General features: G+C 43.2%; 1 long non-coding RNA gene across 10 annotated transcripts in view; it reads right to left on the reverse strand.

Annotated features, from left to right (window-relative positions):
* Positions 1-18680, reverse strand: part of LOC119015414 — an 84799-nt gene that overhangs the window by 12942 nt on the left and 53177 nt on the right. For 5 of the 10 annotated variants that reach the window (XR_005073342.1, XR_005073345.1, XR_005073343.1 and 2 more), the window contains 3 exons: positions 16336-16427; positions 9596-9791; positions 8055-8154 (listed from right to left, as the gene is read on the reverse strand). This is a non-coding gene — a long non-coding RNA (uncharacterized LOC119015414). Of the gene's footprint in view, positions 1-8054; positions 8155-9595; positions 9792-10040; positions 10148-10265; positions 10309-16335; positions 16428-18680 lie in introns of all 10 variants that reach the window. The other 5 variants (XR_005073344.1, XR_005073340.1, XR_005073346.1 and 2 more) reach the window with 3 other exon arrangements.

Here is an 18680-nt window from a genome sequence, read left to right on the forward strand (position 1 = left end):
GAGGCTGCTACACAGGTGCCAACTGCACATCAGGAGCAATTTTGGGGTTCAGTATCTTGCTCAAGGACACTTCGACATGCAGCTCAGTTGACATGAGCTACAGCACTGGGGTCACGTCATCGGTAATCATAATGGATGATTTTGGGGAGATTTAATGAGGTTTTAAAAAGAGGTCACATTCAACCATATGTACCACATGTAAGGCATTCTGAGACTGTTTCTAGGCCTTGTTTTTTGAATCTAAATAGATTTTAGCCAAAAATATCAATCAAAATCAAATACCAAATCAGGTCTTTGGCATTGGACCCGGACATAATCTCAAAGCATCATCAACTATCTTTCTCCACTAGCTTTAGATGTCACATTGTGTTGGCTGATGGTGGCGCTAGATGAAATATCCCAGGACCACTAAACACTCATAAACAGTCAACCACTCATAGTTGTACCTGATTTTATGTCAATCTATGCGGTAGCTGATGAGATATTCCAGTCCGGCCCGCAGTCCTGTATCGACCAGCATCCCCGGGGCCACGCCGCTAGCATGGCCAAGAATACAAACAGCGAGCCAACATTAGCACGCCAGTTTTATTGTCACGCCACTAGTGTAGCTAAAAGGGAGAAGTAACTCTTTTCCACAAGGATTACACACACATGGCAGCATAGGGGAAGGCTTTGAAACAGGATTTAGGCCAACATGAAGGGAGATACGCTCCACGGAAACCATAACTGACTGTCTGGCCATTATGTACCACAGCACCGAGGGCAAATGCCTCGTAGAAACCTACCCGGCAATGTTAATGATTTCTGAAATGAGCAAACAAACTGTGGGCACGTATTTTTGGGAGCGTCAAATGTTTCAAACTGGCCTGAGGACGTGCTGGGGGGGTTCGCGACCTCAGTGGGGCGTAACGGGCCGATGTGACCTAAATATGTCAGCGAAAAGGGTTTAAAATAAGAGCCGAGTCTCAAAACCTGTGTTACTGGATTCAAAATAAATCCGCACACATCCATCACCCTGACCACCAAAAATTCTTTCAACACCAACCTGTCCGTGTCAAGATCCCTCCTCGTTTGGGTTCGTGTCTCCTTCACATAATCCTTTGGTGGCAGGGAAACATTTTTTTTTCCCCTCCACTTTTTGAGAGCTCACATTTGCATTTCAAGGCGCCCGTCTTGCGGTGCAAAAAGTTTTGGGAAAGCAGTTTGCTGTGCTCCGGGTCTCTCTGTGTGCAGAAATCAATCAGTACACCACCACAGCTGTAGTCACTTTAGGAAAAAGAGCAGAAATGGTTGAAAGGGCCTGTGTTTTGAGTTTGAGAGGTAACGGTTTTTTGCCCTTCTGGCTCCCACAACTGTGGTTAACAGCTGCTATCAGGAGGCTCTCACCGAAGAAACAAAAAGAAAAAAAAAGGTGGTTTAAAAATGTACAGGAATCCAAAATAAAAAGCAATGCAAGGCAGGTTTTATTTGTATAACACCTTTCAACGAGGCAATTCAGAGTGCTTTACATAAGACATAGAGAGCCCTAAGCAAGGGAGTGCAAGGCAATATAGAAAGATGTGTTAAAATAGGATTTAACAGAGCAGCGTAGAGTAGAAAATAAAAAAAGCTAAAAAAAGGAAATGCCAGCACCTGGCAATGCAACTATAGTGCATGTATTTTGGCGGTGTTTTTCAGATGTATGGTAGCTAAAAAGAAAAACAGATTGTCGCTTCTCTCTGCTGAGTGACCTGTCCCAGGGGAAGCGTAGCACAGATCCGGATCAGAGATGGTTTTCGGCCCTACAGCAGTACAGGGTGCTGGGTTCTTTCCATCAGCCGACCTCCCATTTTGCAGGGAAATGATTTATTCTTAAGCTTTGCACCAAGAGAGTTCCAGAGAAGACTATAACTTGCTGATTTATTGGCTGACAGGCAGCTCTCCTGCTTCTTAATAGTCATGATGCCAGGGTTATTACAGATTGTTACCCAAATCAAAGCTCTTGCAACTGTCAGTAAGTTGTCATTTTGAATTTATACTGTTGATGTTGAAACAGCAGAGGAATGTTTGTTGAGTGGTGCCATTCTGAAGTGAGTTTGGCCTTAGTGTCTTTGCATCTTGGTTTTTGGAGCCAGAGGAGACCATATTTGGATGGCGGAGTTAGATATGATTGAGGACATGCTGTTATCAATCACAAGGTAGCCACACCAAAAAAGAATACCCTTCTTTGTACTTAATGGAACCACAAACCACATGCGGTTTTGAACTAGTGATTTTAGCCCGTAATTCATGAAGAAACTGTTTACATACATGACCGATCAAGTGCAAAGTAGGGTAATTTTTTTCATAAGCTTCAATATATTCCAACATCTCTACGAGTTGAGCTTCACTGTTTACAGCTAAAAGCTTCGTCTATATTTCATACATCAACTAGCGCCAACTAGCATCATCGTAGCATTAGAAAAGGTATTAGAGAATGTAAGTAAAGGGGAGGTCGAGCAGCGGACAGCCTGCGCGCTTTCATTTGTTTACGGAGCGATACATTAAATAAAAAATCTCAAACCTACCCTTTAGCCGTTTCCCAGCACTGCCAGCAAACTGGGACTTAGTAATTGAAATGAAGTGCCAGACAGAATGAGTCATAGACTGTCAATTAGATAAATTGTCAAAGCATTTGCTCAGCGGGTTCCCAGTCCACACTTATTATCAAATCACCTCAGGTTGGCGTCGTGTCATTTTGCACACAAATCATCTTGACAGCACAGATAATTGAGATTATGACAATTAGTATTCCTAAAGCACTTTGCCACCCTGGTATAAGACCATAGCCCATATTATCACCAACAGTATGTGGATAATCGCCGACAGGTCTTTCAGAGGCGGTTGGGCGCACGGTGACACCGTGGGCACGCACCTATCGGCCCATCTGTCTGTCTGAGTGCCTGTCTGGCTGTCAATCTAGTTACAAAACACTGCAGTGCTTAAAACTGTAGGGTCAACAGTATCCCGAGGAAGACAAGGACATAGATTATGACAGAGATTTGGCAACAGCTGCCCTCTTGGATTAACAAAAATAGCGGGAGGGGAAAAAATAGATTCATGGGCCATTAGCCAACAAACACCAAGCCATTCTTTTCTCTTTTTTTTCTTTCAATATAAAGGCTGCTTCCTTTCACTTCCCCCTGTTATTTTTAGCCCTGTTAAATCTGAGTCAGCGGCAACTTTCTCAAACAAAAACTCACCCCGGATCTCTCAAACGCCGCCACACATCAGGCTGACGTTGATCCATAAAAATGAATGAACGCTCCGAAGCATATGCAGAGGTGCTGAGGCGACCTGTAAATGTTTAGTGTGTTGACGCCCTGCACGGCGTGTGATCCGAGAGGGGAAACAATCCAGGTGATGAGATTACTTCGGGGTGGTTTTTCCTGCATAAGCCTCGCTGTATGCAGTCATTATCTGTTAAAAAAAATTGTGTTATGCATTTGAAAGGATAAATATAGAATGTTTTTTTCAACATTTGCATCCCCCAACGTATGCCCTTTGTGCATCATTGCCTTAAAACCTCCTCTCTAAATCCAAATTTTCTTTCCCCCCCTCCCTCTTTGCTGGATAAAACCCGCCAGTTCCATCTCGTTTCTTTATTCGGTATCATATTAATTTCAGCAAGACCTGCAAATCCACTCTGCCATTGCATAATTCATGGAGCCCCTCTGACAAAATTCCCTTTCATGTGGGCAATGTGCCCTGAACGAAAATCCTTGGAAACCTGGATAAGCCCAAATGGCTTATACCTGATGGCGATGCACAGCTGCGCTCAGGTAAACTGTCATTCTGTCTCGCAGAAATAAGGTCAGGAGTGAATGGTGTGCGATTTGATGTCATCAGCTACTCCAAAGCAGGTGACGCTCTAAATGTTTTTTTTTTCCCCCGACAGGGAGAGCGAAGGGGGGATTGTTAGCGGCTGAGGGCCATCTGTCGAGAGGTTCACTCACTCATACGTTTAGCATCTTTTTTCTTTTTTCAAGGCCGTTTCCTCTCCCCGCACCTGCTTCAGACCGGAGATTTGTTGTTGCACCGAAGCAATAAAAGCATGAGCCTGCTATATAGCTTTACATTACAATATTGCTGTTTAAATCTCCAGACATATATGAAATGAAAGTCTTGAATTGTCTCAGTTAGTGAGCAGGTTTTTAAATTTTTTTTATTATTATTATTTTTTTTTGATGGAGTGAGTGTACCCCTGCCAGAGAAGTCATTAAAGTTATCCAATATGTCAGTATTATTCATTGTACTTTAAGGAGGGTTCGAAGCAAAAAATGGGAAATTGGGTTGGGAGGGGGCCTGATGTTATTAAAATGACAGCCGACTAATTTCTTACAATATCCGCTCGGGCATGTTTTATGTTAAATTCATGTCATAAATGTGTTGTTTTTTTTGTTTTTTTTTTTATATCCCTGCCTTCATAATCATGTGGCATACATCCACATCAGGGAGCTCCCTAATTAGCAGCTGTGTTAGCTGTTTTAGTTCATCAATTCGGGATGCACACGTTGGGGGTTGGAATGCAGATGCACAGGCGGCATGTCTCATGTTCTCCACTCAGAGGTTTTTTTCCCCCTACATTCGCCAGAATTAACCTGCCAGCTACATGAGCACCGTGCCGCCTATTAGGCAGCCTGGATTTTCAGGAGAATTTTTTTTAAATATGGCTGACTGGCGACACAGCGGTCCCTGGTTTAATTACAGAGAACAACTTTGACAAACCCCGAAGAACAGGGCAGAACTTGGTAAGGGTCTTTTGAGGAAAGTTTCTCAAGTCGCTTAAGGTGGAATTTACACTTATCCAGTGAGGTGCGACACATGGTAGAAGAGATTTATTTATAAGTGACGGATTATACTTATCAGGTAATGTCCTTCATCCATGTGCAATAAATGCATGCATACATACATGTATTATAAACTTTGGTGCAGCATGGCTTCTTCTCTACCGGTGCTGGTGTCGTCAGTGTCACTCCTGTTCAGACGATATTAGACCGGTCGGGACTCTTCATTCTACTAACCACACAGAAGCTATGAGACAAGCCTATTTGTGGGATGTTTTAAGCTTGTTTGTAGCAGTGTAGCAGTCTTGCAAAGCCAGACTGCTCCACAGTTCTGGGACAGCACTGGAGTAAAAGAAAAAAATCCTTTTACTTAGTTGTATTTCTTTAAACCAGGGCCGCACAAAGGGGGCCCACAGGCAAATGTTTGGGCACCCCTACATTGAACCAAGTGTGTGTGTGTGTGTGTGTGTGTGTGTGTGTGTGTGTGTGTGTCTGCATGGCCGATTCACATGACCGGTTGGACCAAACTTCCATCAACCACCACCAGCAGCAGCAGCCAAGTGTCTCATTAGCTGCAAATAGCAGCAGTCAGCCTTTTACACACACCCTGTGATTCGATGCCTGGGACAATCGCACCCCCGCCCCTCCTCACTTCCTCCTCTTTTGAACTCTCGCTTCATGTCTCCCGCTCTTTACATCCCTCTCCCCCAGCGTCAGCTATTTCAACACAGGCCCCTGATTGGGGCCAAAACGTTTCCTGCCAAATGGCCAATCCCAAAGTGCTGTCTGCTGGATTAATACCTGAGCTCGCCAATTTATAATTGCCCCATTGTGGCATCTGTATACTGAGCGGATGCTGACAGGTTGGATCGCTCTCTCTCTCTCTCTCTCATTGTCTAATCATGATGCCCTTCTCTCCGCACCCTCAGACTTTTCCGTTTCTATCTTTCCCCTGAAGAAACAATAAATAACCCACTGTAAATTCACCGCCGCGTCTTCGAGATTCGAAAAGACCTTCCGAGACAACGATAAGAGAACAGAGTTTGATCAGTCCCCTCATTTTTCTCCCGGGGAAGTCTGTCTTAGCAACACACATCTTCGGATTACTTATTTCTGTAATAAGACTCGAGGGAGACGACTTTTTCTTCGAGAGGGGGTTGGGTAAGATCGAATGAATCTGTTCGAGTCCCATCAGAATTCAGCACATCACACCACAGGAATTTATCTCACGGGGCGGGCAAACTCAAAGCTAAATTAGGCAATGTGACATTTATTTGATGAAGAATTTGCATTCTTCTTCATTGCCATTCCCAACGCTTGCCAGCGCAAAGTCTTAAGTGATTCGGCATGAATGAAAGCCGATTAAATGGAATTTGGATGAACCAGTGTGGCTGCTCCTCTGACGGGATCCATGGCGGGGCAGAGCGGTGCCAGAGCCGAGACTCCTAACCTGTCGGACTGCATGTTTTATTCACGAGGAGGGGGAAAAAAAAAAGCACAGTTTTATTCATTTATCATGGTGATTTTTAATTAATGTTAATGACAGACAAAGAGAGGCAGATGGGTGTTGTTAATGTTTTGGCCAATAAAAGCACGATGAGTTTTGACTGTATTTAAATAGGGACTTAGATTGTTGTCAGCTTTCTATCATTTAAATGCCGGTAGTGTAGGAAAATGAGCAACCGAGGGCCCCCCACACCCCCATCCCACACTTTTTTGCTAGTGACAATCTACATAATGAAGCAAAAACTCGTCATCTGGCAGATTTCAGGCCTCTCTTGGATCGAGCGCGTGGCGATTCACCAAACTCTGGTCGAACTGTCAAAACAAGGCCGTGATGATTTCCCACTCCGATGAAAATCAGCAGCTTCGTCATTGGCCCTCAAATTACCTGCCTCACTAGCATCAGTTTTGCGTGTGAAGGAACCTCTGTCAAATTGACGATAATCTGCCAAATCAGGTTGGACTTTCAAATTAAAAGCTTGTCGACAAAGAGCTGCATATTATGACATATTATGACTTTTGGACAATTACTTTGTTAGGTTTAGGCACCGAAACGCCTTGGTTCCTTCTAAGCACCAAAACTTCTTGGAAATGTCAAGCGGGGTTAAGATTATCTCTGTTTTCTCTGGTCATGCAGCATCAATTCCAAAAAAGTATATTTATCTTTCTACTGCATAGACAGCCTAGTTTTATGCAAGGGCCGTCTTTTCAGTGGTGAAACACTAAGTAGATGCTGAACCCATTTGCCATGCAGTGTTGGTGTGTTGTTTTTTTTTCTCTGTACGGGGTGGGTTTTATTTGCTTCAAAGCCTTTGCGTGTACTGTACAGCCCTCTAGGTTGTTTATGCTCTGCAACTCAAAGGCTGAGTAAATCCTACAGAAACGTTCCAGAGGACATAAAAGGGGACAATAAACACATCACAAGCGCGGCAGTTAACACGCACGGCAACATACGGACGTGACATATACAGGCGTATAATGTCAGGGAGCAAAACTAGAAAGTCGTCCTAGAGAGTAATTTTTCTCTCATCACAGACATCGTAGTCCGTAAAATCTTCTCATGCATAAAACTTCTCCACCACGTCTATGAAAGATGTGTCTTATAGAGGGCCACTGCCATGTTGTCCTGGACATTTCGTGCACAGAAATGGAGCCACGGCAGGCGTGATTATGTTTTCCCCCTGGTTATGAATTAAGGATGCAAATGCAAACAATGCCAGCTGGCCTAAAGTGATCATTGCACACCGGTCAACAAGACCCCGAGCAGCTGCCCTGCTCCACCTACACCCAACGCTGGGAGGAATCAGTGCTGTGTCAGCACAACAGAACAAAAAGGGGGGGGGGGGGGGGGGGGGGGTTAGGAGGACGGAGAGAAAAAAAAAAATTCAAAAGCGAGCTGGTCACGTGTCGCCCTCGTCAGACGGTGTCAGAGACTGTTGCAGAGTGCCAGGCTGTATGATGTTGAATAGTGATCCTGTAACAGCTTAGTGAGAGGGGGGAATAAAGCCTTGAGTGCATAAAGAGAGCCACAGCAGAAGATCTTTCCATGTTAAAAATGCAGCGCACAGTCACGAATTCAGAATCAGCAAAATGGGAAGCTTTTTCTTCTGACAAGCCGTGAGAGCACTCGAGACTCACCAAGGATGACTCAAATTGCCAGCAAGTGTTTTTCTTTTTACTCCCTCCGCCCACGCCAGCCACTTGAAGAGAGGAAATTTAAGTGCAAGTTTCATGCAATTTACTTACCTCACACAGACCGCCGTCCATAAAGCAAGGTTTAAGGCTGTGTTTCTGGAGTTCTCTATTGATTCAAGGTTGCCTGTTCTCGCCCCCGCCGTGGAGAAATCTGTAAAAAGACAATTACGCACCGTCATTTACCTTCACCTGAGTGCTAAAAACAGCTTTCAGGAGTGCACATGCAAATAATGTACGACAGTGGAGCAAAAACTGCGAGGAGGGGAGGGTCGAAGGGGTTGGGAGGGGGAGCTGCTGCGTGAGGAGAAAACAACAGGTGCATTGGAGTTTAAAAAAAACAAAAAAAAAAAACAGGAGGTAATTTAGATGTTAGTTATTTTAGTTTGGCTGCTGATTTAGCAGTGGTCAGTGGTCGCTGTTTTGAATCCTTTAGTTTGGCATTACAGCTGGTGCCATTTTTGTTTTTTGACGAGAGCTTAACCATCTACTTTACTCAAAATTGGGACCATAGATTAGAAAATTGACCTCGTGCTGTATCGAAGAAGACTTAAAACTGGTGATTCAGATCACGACCACATTAGAAAACTGTTTACCGAGGTTATAAATCAAGCGAGAAGCAGGGTCAATCTCCCGTAAGCTGACGTACAGCCGGATTTTTTCTGCAACCGGTTGTTACATGGGAACGTCAAACTACGGTCAGTTTGTTTATTCAGTCATGAAAGAGATGATAGTTTGTTTATTCACTTTTGTTCACAAATTAGCTGTTAGAAAGTGGCAACACAACTTCATACTGTTTTATTTTGTTTGTATTTGGCGGACCCTGCCACCTCTCTAGCTTAAAACACAACTTATTTTCCTTGTAGAACAGAAAAAATAAATGTTTCTGAGTTCTTACTATTTCCTCATTAATATCGTAAATATTTAAATTTTTTGAATTTCCTCTCTGTCCCTTTAATGAGATCCTTTAAAAGAGAAATTCAAGACCCTTATTTCTTCCCACCTCTAAAAAAGTGTGAAGTTGTGGACCAAACATGATGACGGCTGCGGTTTAGCAGTGTCGCGGCACACACCTGCAGGCACTTGCTCTCTCTCTCTCTCTCTCTCTCTCTCTCTCTCTCACACACACACACACACACACACACACACACACACACACACACACCTCATGCAAACAATACTGCTGCAAGTGCAGAAAGCAGCTCCTTTTGTTCGAATTACAAAGAGACAGAGAGAGAAAATAAATAAATAAATGAAAAAATGTAAAAAAAAAAAAAAAAAAACTCCCACACATGACTCGGCTCTCGCAATAAACAAAACGAGAGGTTTGTTTGTGTAGTATTACTCACTTTTGGTGTCTTTTTCCTTGTGAGTGTGAGAAGAGAATATTGTTCAGCAACATCAATGTGACAGAATTAGAATAAAAAACAACCCGTCAGTGGAAGTGTCCCCTGTGATTGATTTTTATTGACTTTGTAATAACAGATCAAAAGGAGGCAGACTTAAAGGCGATATCCGCATGAGATTAGAGCCCGGGTTACCTCATTTGTAGAGCAGTGCAACAACTGGGATCTGCCTTGACTCATTTCGCTCACCTGTTGGGATCCATGATTACAGGCTTGTGCAGTCGGATGACGTACACGCTCATTTGATTTGAAAGCAAGCCGAGAAGAGGAGGGCGCAATCCAGATCATCAATGAAAGAAGTGGCTTCAGGGAGCGCACCGTGGCCCTCGTGGTCACGCAGCAGCACGTCCTGTGGTGTTTGACGAATGTTCCGGGAATACCGTCACTGTTCAGGCAGTAAAACCAACAATAAAGGCGTCACTTATCTAGACAGACACCCAAATTCGGCATCAGCGTTGTGTTATGGCAGCAGCGACGTCTGACTGCAGCCATGCTAGGCGATGCTCGCTGTTCCACTCGGCACGCCGCAGCCAAGTAAGTAAACCACTCGCATTCACAGCAAGTCAGAAAGATTAGCATCATCACACTTTAAACTGACAAAAGTAAAACACATTTAACTACGTGACATACTCACCCATGGTAAAACCACAAAAATCAAGGAAAACGAAACAACTCGGCCAGGTTAGATGCTTAGCTTGTGTACGCTCCCAACGGGGTACGTTAAGGACAGGACAACATGACCTGTGGAATCAAGGCGTTAGGTCACTGGAGGCTTGTATTTTTCCGAGAGGTTAATGGCCTTTAATGTGACAAAATTAAATGCATATACAAAAAGCAAGGCTAAAAGAGAAATGCACACCTGCCACCTTTTCCCTCCAAGGCACAGAAGAAACTGCCACAGTCTAAGAAACACAAATATCCCACATCAGATGTTTACGTTGTTTCTGTCTCACCATTTTCCACTCTTGTAATTTTGCCTTTGCTATCTGTGTCTATTCTGTGCACTGCTGGTTTATCTGTTCTGGAAGATGCCTCCTCTGTTGCTCCTCCTGAGGTTTATTCCATTTTTACCCCATCCAATGGGTTTCATGGAGGTTTTTTCCCTGTCCGAATTGAATTGGTCAAACTTTCTTAGGCAGGCACCTTTCAGGGAGGAGGCGAGTCCCCTTCTTTGGGGAAACAGAATTTAGCAGAGTCTGTCCTGCCTCAACTCAGCTCGAGAAAAAAAATGGATCTTGTAATTAGTCAACCCTGACTTTCAACTCTCAATGAGTTAATGCCCATAGAAGCACAAAAGGATTAGAAAATCTGCTGCAGCTGTGGGTGGCTGCATATACAAGTGTCGTATAAACCTAATCTATTACAAAACATGGTGCTTGTAGATCATAATGGCAGCTATTATTATGGTGGGCACAAAATCAGAGGAAAACAAACACCCGGGAGACCGTGATTCACAAGGGAATTTTGAAAGGCAACAGGGGCGCAGAACACCAGCGATAAGGGACAGAAAGTGTGTCTGAAGAGTGTCTATTACAGATAATGTACTTTGTCTATGGAACCAGGGCGATGCCAACTTTCAGGTAAGCTTACAAAAATACATCACCTGTGCCCCTTCTCTATCGTTCTCTCACTGTTTTGATCACAAACATGGATCTAGAGTTCAATTCTGAGGCTGCTCTGTAAAAAGTTTTCTACTAAATATTAGCTATAACAACGTCTAATTGACTATAGTCAATTTCAGGCTTATTCTAACTTCAGGTTAGTCCCGCCCACTTTTGGTATGAGCATGCTTCTGGTTAAGCCCGGCCCGTTCCAGCGCAGATACAGATCATTTCATTGGCTGAATAGGTGCAAAAATCAGTGCGATGTCTTCATGAGAAATTGGGATTTTTCATCAAAATATTCCTGAAAAAAAGAAATTCCACTAAAATCGCTCTCAGAGCTGCTAAAAGCTTTCACACTTTGCTTTTTTTTTCAAGTTGGGTGTGTATTCTATGCTTAAAGTCTTGATCTCAGGCCATGATCAGAAATAAGAACTACAAGAAAAATAGCCCTTTACACATTTCAGTGAGACCACTACAGTATGTCAGAGTAGCACAGAGGTCACCTGGAAAACACAGGATCACCTGCAGACAAGGCATTTCACCAAACACTGCATGGACTTTTTAGGCTGCTCAAGCAGAGTTTTCTTGATTATAGCATAGATAAGCATTACATGTCGATTAGTCTGTTATATCAGTTACATCACTCACATCGACCCCTTTTGTTATAATGCCGCACTGCTTTCATTTTGAACTAGAACTAGAGATTTGGCTGTTTGCTTTCGATCCAATTAGTCAGTCACTTCACTTCACACTTGCACTCTGGGCAATGATAGAAATTAGTTTTGACAAATGTGATTTTTGGCATTAAGATTCTTTCATTGCTTAATCACAGTTCTGGCTCAGTCATCGAGGGGGAAATTTCCCGTTTGGGGTTTGGTGGAGCATATTAGGCCAAGTGTGCACATATTCAAATAATATTCCAGGCCAAGAGTTCCTCCTCATAGAGATGTCTAACGGCTATTGACAGGGGCAGACCAGCTGAACTCTGGGGCCAGCCATCTGAATCATACTGAAAAGGTCAGTGGTTTGATACATAAACACCAATGGGAGGCTCTCAGCTGGAGCTGGAGAGTCTTGAGGCCCGGACTGCAGGCTGCTGATGTGCACTTGAAGTGAAGCATTTAACCCGCGGGTGCTGTGCCAGAGCTGACCCTGCCCCTTATGCCTCCACGTGGACTGGAATATATTGACAGGATTTACATTTATGCATGCCAGTGTGAGCGCTCTGGTAATATCAATGAATTTCAGGTAAAGAAAAAAAGGACCTCTAAGTTGGAGCAAAGTTTACCCTTTCCAGACCAAACAGTCAATACCGCATATCAGTGTGCACAGTCTGAAACCTGCTGAACACACACCGAATACAAATATGTACCATATGCACCATAATCTAGGATGAGCTGTCTATTCAGGTCATTACTGACTGTAATCCTTATTAGATACATGTAATCTTTATTTAACCAGGACACATGACTGGGAAAACATGTATTTGCTACGACAGCTTTGGCGTGCAGCTGCAGAGAGGAGCGAAGGACAAACAGAGACTTCCCTCTGGGAGCTGCCCAGTAAAAACCACAGTCTTTGCACTGAGCAGCTCTGCTAGTGTAGCTCAGGGGTTGTGCATCACTCTCAAGCAGTGCTTGTTTACTACTCCCCCCGTCTAATCCAGAGTCTCCCTGCTGGTCTGAAAGCAGCTGCCCTCAGGTCAGGACTGTGAAGTTATCAGCCAAACCTGGAAGGGACTGACTTTGTCTAATGTATTCTTGAAATCAAATCACTGCAATATAAAACTGTATAATGAATCGCAAAGTAAAGAAAAAGGGAATTAACCTGCGATTGCAATCAGAAAAACATAAGGAGACATAATGAATGCGTACCCGCACACACATACACACATACACAACACGCAGGAGCGTTAAATGGGAGGAAAGCCCACGGGGAGCCTGTTGGAGCAAATTAGCTTTACACGTAAGTCTATCAGCACTCAACACTAATATGCAGCAATACAATTGAATCATTGGCGCAATTATCTCAGTGACTGTCAGCTGTGTTTTGTTGTTCGGAGCAGTCGCATTACCCCAAAGTGAAAGGCTGCGCGTCTCAATTAAGGCACACAAAACACGCGAGGCAACGTCACCACCCGCTGCACTCATTGCACCACGTCCCGGGTGGTGAACCCTCATAATAAATTCCCACTTTACTCCCAGTGTCAAATATCCCTTAGAACAGAATATCCCCCTTTATAAAATGAGAGCGGGAGAAACAAACGAGATTAGTTTTGAGGGATATTAGATAACGTAGCTCTTGGCTGACAATTTCAACACCTTCCTCTATATTTTGGAGATATTGAAAAATGGTTGTCAGAGTCCCAGAATCACTACAGTGCATAGCAATTTTGAAATCAGTTCTTTTTTATGTTCACAGGGCTTACCGCCTTATTCTTTTTAGGCTGGTAAAAATATATTTCATGAACATTAAAACGACGGTGTTAAAAAAGGAACAGGGCTAATTGCAGAGTAACGCCAGTTTGAGCCATTTGGGGTATAATTATCTCACTGCATTTTTTTTTCCACATGTGAGCTCACTTTCATAGCCTCTTTTTTACTACAAAACCAACAGAGGCCAGCTTAAGATACCAACTCTGTGTTTGGTTCAAGACATAAACAAGGCTTCAGCCATGCTGGCAGAGACATTAATCCGGCAGTACGTCAATGCTAAAATACTTATATTTAGCAGGTGTTGTATCTGGATGCTTCGCTATACTCCTTTAGTGTGTTACCTTGCTAATATTTGAAAATAAGCACTATCCATCTAATTGCTTCCCGGACATTTCAGTAGCTTAAAAAGCTAGCTAGGAAAAAAGTCAGGAAGCAGCTCTTTAAAGTTGCAGTGGCATGACGTTGTTTCTGGGCTATCATTAACATGCTCACATGCCCACAATGACAATGCTAACATATGTTCAGCAGGTCAACTGTAATGTGCTAATGTTTGCTAACTTGCACTATCCATCCAATGCTAATGCTAATTATGGAGGGCTCCAGCAGTTAGCGTGGCTTCAAAAAAAAAAAAATGCAAGGTTGTATTCAATTAATCACTGAATCTATGCACCAAGGTCATGTCTACATATACAAAGTAATTGAATCTGGCAAAAAGATTAAAAACTGAACTTTAAACAGCTAATGAAGACACATCCTCCATCCCGCTGTGTATTTGTTCCGCTCCCTCTCCACCGAGGACCATCAAATCTTCAAACCGAAGCTTTAACGTACAAAACCGCCCGTCTCTGAACTCGCTGAGAGTAATTAGTAATGGATGCTCTCTCATGTAATCCCTCTCCCGTTCGAGCCTTCATTACATCCTGATCTGCGGGTGAGATGAGCATCAGCTAGCCTGCTGTGCCGCAGCTGGGTTTCCACTGATGAGGAGGTCCACACCAATCGATTTCCCAGCATTCACTCCGAGGCTCTGATCAGCAGAGGCTCCCTAGAACCAACCTTTTTTTTTTTTTTTTTTTTTTTTTTTTAATTTGTGACTTTATCTTGAATTTACTTTTGCAAAGCAGCTGAATCAAACACACAAGAAAAGAAGACAAACTTTCCTTGCAGTTCACTTGAAGGCTTACAATTAATTTTAGGGTTTGTTTTGATTTTTGCGTCTGATTACTGCAAAACTTTTTTCCAATAGATTGAGTCATTGAATCCACAACACTCAGAAGTGCCATCTGCAATTCATGGAGTCTGAAAACAAGGCGACAGTGCCACGCAGATGAAGCATTAGCACTGAGAGACCCCACAAAAGAAAGATCACCGGGAGTCTGTTTTGACTAAAGAAATGTTGTATTTATAAAAGCTGCTGTCACGACAGAGAATGGATAATGGCTCCTGGTGAAAGAAGTGAATAAAAAATATGCACTGGAGCAAAACGTTGAACTGAAAAACAGTAATGTTTATTGGATAAGGTCCCCTGGATTTCTCCCTTTTTGGACCATTTTTGTTAATTTAGGACGGCAGCTGTTGCCAGTTCTCTAAAACATGCGGCTGTATTTCTGGCAACCCGCTGGACATTGTTGACCTTCCTGCAGTGTTTTTAATTTCTGTCTTTTAAAAAGGTGCACTAAAACGCACACTAAAATGTGTAAACAAACTAAATAAACAATCTCCAATTTATTTCATGACTGAATAAAATTAATCAACAGACCAACCTTAAAAAGGACAAGATAATCGTTTACTCTGTGTGTATGTGGCGGACCCTGCCGCCTTTCTAGCTTCAAACAGTGTCCTGGCAATGTTATTTTCCTCTGAGAACACTATCCACTTATGGACAAAAAACTAATTCTGACTTTGTATTATTACCTCAATAATACTGTAAATATTGAAAAACTATATAATGCCCATTTAATGCAGTCATTTTCTAGTATGTCTCTCTCCAAACAAAGTAAAACCTGCTTTTATTCCAACACAGCCTTCTATTTTTAACAAAGAACTCCTATGTTCTCTGCCGTTGGCTCACTCGGCCTTAATGTTACCCAGTAAATCACTTTCTTGTCAGTCAGAGCTCAGTCGGAGTTAATTCAGCGGCTGATTTACACCGGAGATCTGAGGTGAACGCAATTAACTATAATGAATGAAGTGGTAGGCTGGAAAAAATAAACACAAGTTTGGCTCCTGATGATCAAGTTTAAGGTCACTGCATTAAAAAAAAAAAAAAAAAAAAAAAAAGCATTAGAATATATTCATGATGGAACAAAGTGGGCGTACAGCTTTCACCCGGGTCCACCTTTCATCTTTTTCGAAAAACAGTGAGGATGGCTCCGATGTCCCTTCCGTTTGCTGCGACGCAAAGAACATAAGCGGAATGTCCTTCATTCAGAGGTTCTTGCGGACAGCTCTCCTTTTTGTATTCCCACAAACACTCCCGGTCCTTATCTCGACTCTCAAACCGCCCAACTGCAGAGTCAGGGGGTGCACTCGGTTCCACGTTAGGGCGCTGTCCTCCTTTGATGTCCTCCCTCCAGTGGGCCCTCTAGCGATGGAATTTGTCACGTCCAAAAGCGAGCGGCTCCTTCTGTTCTCGAGCGAGGGATCAAGTCGAGTTCGCTCGGAGTGACCCTCACAAGAAGGGAGACGGTGGCTGAACTTTCCGCATTCGACTGCAGCCTGTTCAAACTTTGCATTGCCCACCTCTAACTTTCTAACTCGCCGCCCCGTGACCTCGCAAAAAACACATTTGGCCAGCACTCAACGATTCAGATGTTAATTATGACATTTAACCCTACTAGTGGTCAGAAAATCCTCATGGTACCACGGATACAGTTAAATTTCAACTTACGTTTGAAGCCAAGTTTCTGTGCTGTGGCACCTCCCTCAGCAGCTAACATGGGCATCCTTGAACTGGAGAGCACTGCTAAATAAAACTTCATGCTGGAAGAAAGCATTTCATACATTAGTTTCAGGGAGGTCAAGTATTTGTACATTGAACCTTCACTGTGCAATGTAACCTTTAAAATTAATCATCTGATTAAGCACATGTTAATTCACAAAAACATAATACATAACCCAGTAAGATGAAATAACAGAAGCCATAATTTTGATGCTGATCAAAGACCCCTGCGTTTCAGTCAAAGCTAGGATAGGTAAGAATAAAGAAACTAGCAAGAGCAGGCTGAATTTTCAAAGAGTCCAACCGAAAGAAATTTAACCATCTCAGTCAGATCTCCCTCCAAAACACGTGAATATGCACCGTCTCTCTACACTGATGCTAACTACTGCCCAGCTCACTACTGGTAGAGGTTAATTTTCTACTTTCCGCAAGCTAAATAGCTACGTAAAAGTAAAGCAAAATAGCTGTTACTAACATACCACAGTCTGAAGTGCCAGCGCAATAGCTACTACTTCCTGCTGTAGGTCAGGGGCTGTGTGCTTTGTGCTACCCATTTAGCATCTGAACAACAGTCTGTAGCTGCCACCCACTTGTTCTTATCCTCAGAGGTTGTGTGTTTTGTGCTAATGAGTTAGCTGGCTGCTGAACAACAGGGCCGGGTATCACCAGGTACCTCGCGATATGATACAATCACGATATTTAGCCCGTGATAATAATAATATCACACTACAGCGATTCTGCGATAATCAATATATTGCATCCACAATACATCACAATATCTGTGTCACTGAAGAAATTCAAAGTTTATTGACTGCACTGAATCCATTTCACAGGAATTAGTAAACATTGTCAATCAATTTCACATGAATGACAGCCACTCACATGTAAAAAAGCATCCAAACATCATCATCATGAATGTAAAACAAACAGACATGGCTGTTTGTTAGCACTCGCCGCTATCAAGCTAGCATGTTTGTACTGGGAACCTTTGCTGCACTCACCTCCATTCTCGTGACATCAGGCGGTTAGCAGCTTTAGCAATACATCTGTTGGCCTTGTGGAAGATTAGGTTTAAAAATGTCTGAAGAACATATGGACTAATCTAAGTAACTTGAGAACAACCATGACTTCCAGCAAGATGCAGCCACAGATATTTAATATAATGGGCATGGTTGTGCTATTGTATAACACGTGCACTGTCTATCACTATCCACAAACATCGATTCCAAACTCCCTCATCCGTGTGCTTGTCTCAGAAAAAAACCCAGTCACTCATAATTACCTCTACCTAGCATGTTTTCTAAATGGATAAAGCCATTCTAGGGAGTAGAGACAAATGGCTTGAAGAAAAAAACATCAAGCGCGGCGTCAATCTCCACGTTTTCTTTTCCCTGACAAAGAAAAAGTCGAGGCTGCCGCAGCGCGAAAGCCTCCTTGGTGGAAGGCCTGCTCTTAGGCCACAGAAATAAAAATAATTGTTCGTCTGAGCAGTTATTAGGTGCAGCTCAAAAATAAAAATAAAAAAATACAGGGAAACACAAACAAAATTGCGGGTGCAAATTCTCTGCAGGACGATGTTATTCCCTCGCTTCTGAAATTGTGTTAACGTGACAGCCCAGTCTCAGCAGCGCGGCAGCACAATCAAAAGAGAGTAAAAAGTGAGAGGGAGGAAAAGAAAGTAAGCCAGGAGAGCGAGAGAGAGGGGTTGGGGGGGAGAAGTGGAAAGAGTCACTGATAAAGTCGAAAAAGGAAAAGAGTTGGTGGGGGAGGGAGGCGGGGAGGGTGCTAGAAAAGTGGCAAGAAAACTGCAGTCCCACTCTGGGGACTGTTTGGAGTCTGAAGTAGTGCAGTCTCTTTGAATGCAAGCCAACAGGAATCTGTGCCGCCACCGCCACTGCTGCAGCAGAAGAGATTCCTTTTTTTGGTTTGTTTGTTAAAGGCGGAGGGGAGATTCCTTTGCACCTCTCTGGTCTCATCCTTTTTTTTTTTCACCTGCGCTCGAGCTTTAAATGTTTTCTTCTGAGAGAACAGCGATCTCTTAAAGCGCCATTTAACTTGGATTAATTGTAACGCCGTCTCAGATGTGTCACGGGGGACACCGCTGAACCGCTCCGAAGCTTTTAAAACCAAAGCGATGACACACGCATGTGGACGCTATTGACTTCCTTTACAAAGCCACTCGAGGGTTGCTTGCAGACAGAGTGCTTTAACAGTAAAGACTAGGACTTACAAAGCTAGTTAACGGTGTCATAACTGGATGGGGAATATTGGCATTTTCTTCCCACAAACAAAAA

The sequence above is a fragment of the Acanthopagrus latus genome, chromosome 24 (assembly GCF_904848185.1).
Source record: "Acanthopagrus latus isolate v.2019 chromosome 24, fAcaLat1.1, whole genome shotgun sequence".
Lineage (NCBI taxonomy): Eukaryota > Metazoa > Chordata > Actinopteri > Spariformes > Sparidae > Acanthopagrus > Acanthopagrus latus.